Here is a 3,057-nt window from a genome sequence, read left to right as displayed (position 1 = left end):
ATGTGCCTCCCCCCACGCCCGTGAAAAAAGACTTGCATGAAGGCTGACACACAGTGTGAGCCCAATTATATAAAGTTCTCAAGCAGACAAAACTAGTTTCTGGTGGAAGAAAAATCAGAACAGGAGCTGTGTCTGGGTTGCTGAGTGTGGAGATTCTCCAAAAGGGACATGAGATGGGTGACAGTGTAGGGAGGAGGAGCAGGTAGGGGGAGGTTCTGTACTCAGAGAGGATAGCCCAGCACTCTCCACCCCCAGCCCCAAATTCTGGCAAAGAGGGGAACTGCCTGGAACCAGAGTACTCTCGGGTCTGAGACGGCAGGCCCAGGAATGTCTCAAACAGCGTTATTACAGATAGCACTTCCTGAAGTATGGAGGGTGTTTTTTGTCCCTGGGTCTTCCATTATGATCTAAAACCCTATGATTCTGTGCCCCCTTCCTCCCAAGCATTACAAGAGAGAGAAAATTACAAATCTCCCAAAATTTGAACAAAGGAGGAAATAGTCAGATAACTCTCCAACACAGCCTGTTTTTGTTTGTTTGTTTTTTTTTTAAGACAGGGATACCTTTGAGGCCAGCCCACACCGAACATCTCCCGAACACTCTTTTTTCCTTTTTCTTAATAAGATCGATCAGTATCCTGGGTCTCCTGGGTGAATTTTCTTTCGGTGACACAGAGGCTGAGATAACACAATGCTGTCACTTTTCCCGGTAATAGTCCTTTTATAAAGACCTCAGTTATACAGTTGGACACGCATGAAAAATGTGTGCCTATTACTGAACATACCAGAAACAATCACAAACAAAATGAAACTAACAAAATGGAACTAGTGAATGGATTCATGCATGCTGATGTCTATAATTTATCCTGGAATAGGGAAGCTAGATGGTTGATGGGTGGGATGGAGGAATGGTAGATATGACAAATCAAACACACCAACATGCTGTGATAGAACCTAGTTTGGGAGGACCTTGAAATTTAGTATAAATTTGGTATGTTAAATTTTTCATAAGAGCTTTGGTTCAGTGTTTTATCTTTTCATATTTTCCTTGATCCTCTCAGGCCTGTAGGCACAGAATAGCCTAGGGCTTGTTCCCCAGGTACACTTTGAGGGACACCTGGCTTTCTCACCTTGGCATCTTGCCTTCTCTCTGTCACAACAGAAGGGCTCTACTGGAGATATATTCCTTTAGACCCTGAGGAAGTTTGGTTTATCAGAAATATATCGAATTGCAAACAGTCCCAGGACAGAGAAGGCAGAGGAAAGCCTCAGGGATTTACTTGTCAAATAACAGATTAATCTTTTGTTACAGTAATCAAGAAAAAGGAATTGTGTTCAAGAATGGGGAGGGGGCGGGGGAAAGAACCTCAAAGTGATGATCCAAGTCTCAAAAACACACTACACTGTCGAGTTTGCCTGGACCAGTCGGGAGACGCCGGGCTCACTGTAAACGGCTCAGGTGACGATAGACAGCAGCCAGAATCAGGGTCGAGGTAACTCTGACCCTAATTCTGACCCTGAGGCTGTGACCCCAGGAACCTTAATTCTACTGGCATAGGGTTTGGCCTTCGTGTATGCCAGGCATGCTCTTGAGCACTCTGGTCTATTAAAGCAGCCCCTCCATCCCCCTTGTGTGCCGAGCTGAATTCTTCCCGCCCAGTCTATGGGAGCTGGAGCTCAAGGCCTGGCTGTTTGCTTGCAAGGGTGGAAGAGAGAACAGGGAATTGAATCACTGTTCATAATTGAGACCTAGGGTCTTCTTTGGAGTCCAAAATTCCATGATTTCAGAGTAGAGCCCAATATCCAACCTAAGTGTAATACACATAATTTCTTTTTTTCTTTCCATTTAATGTGTAACCCCAGAGACATGTAGGATATGACCATAAAGGATTCTGACTAATCCCATTTACCTCTTTCCTCTCTGGCTAAGCCTTGTCCTTGGCTGTGAAGGTAATGGAACCACCCACCACACAGTCCTCCTGAAAGATTGTGCTGTTGTTTGTTCCTGAGGTTTAAGCTGAATACTCGGAGAAACCCTCGGCTAACTGGCCAGAACAGGTCTTTTCAAGACTTGCTTTTGTTATTATTCCTAAGGTTTTGTATGAAACTTGCAATACTTCACAAATATGCATGTCAATCTCACATAGGGGCCATACTAATCTGCATTGCTCCAAATTTAGTATATGTGCTACCAAAGTGAGCACCTAAAGCAGTTTTTTACTATTTAATGTTTTTTTTGGGGGGTGGGCGTGCTACCCCGGTGGTACTCAGGGCTTTTCCTGGTTCTGTGCTCAAAGTTCACTCCTATTGGGTGCTGAGGAAGGGTGGGTTGGGATGGGGAACAAATGCAGTGTTAGGGATCGAACCAGGTTCAACTTCCTGCATAGCTGTCTGGATTCTCTCCCTGGCTCAGATATTTTTTTACACTACATCCTGTTTTTCCAGGGGCCCTCATCCTAACAACACCATCCAGAGGTACAGATGAAAGGTGATTTCAAGACCCACCTGCTTCTCAAGACAGCTGAAGCAATCAAATGGCATTAAGCTGAAGCCCCCAACACTACAATCTCTGTCCTCACTTTCTGTCCCCCAATAAAAGATCCGAAGATCAATGAGTGGGAGATCATGTGAGGAAGACTCCACTCTCCCCAGTCTATGTTCAGATCACACTCTTTCTTTCTAACTTGAATCACAGTATTCTAGGTACCTGGGCCTGGGGAGACCCGCAGGGGGGCCTTGTCCTGGCACAGGGCAGCCTTTCTTGAGTTAGATACTCTTCACAGACATTTACTTTGCAGTCACAGGCTCCAATCCTGCCTCAGAGCTATGGGCGCAAAACAGAAGCGAAACTTCCATGAATACTTCATTTTAAAATAAAGAGAGGGGCTAGAGCAATAGCACATCGGGTAGGGCATTTGCCTTGCATTCGGCTGACCCGGGTTCGATCCCCAGCATCCCATGTGGTCCCCTGAGCACCATCAGGAGTGATTCTTGAGTACATGAGCAAGGAGTAACCCCTGAGCATCACCGGGTATGACCCAAAAAAGCAAAAAATAAG

General features: G+C 45.5%; 1 non-coding gene across 1 annotated transcript; it reads right to left on the bottom strand.

Annotated features, from left to right (window-relative positions):
- Window positions 1–2,101: 2,101 nt before the first annotated feature.
- On the bottom strand, window positions 2,102–2,203 carry LOC129402904 (U6 spliceosomal RNA). Its single transcript, XR_008628926.1, has one exon. It is a non-coding gene; the product is annotated as a U6 spliceosomal RNA (small nuclear RNA).
- Window positions 2,204–3,057: the final 854 nt, after the last annotated feature.

The sequence above is a fragment of the Sorex araneus genome, chromosome 2 (assembly GCF_027595985.1).
Source record: "Sorex araneus isolate mSorAra2 chromosome 2, mSorAra2.pri, whole genome shotgun sequence".
Classification (NCBI taxonomy): domain Eukaryota; kingdom Metazoa; phylum Chordata; class Mammalia; order Eulipotyphla; family Soricidae; genus Sorex; species Sorex araneus.
This window is presented reverse-complemented; position numbering and strand designations above follow the sequence as displayed.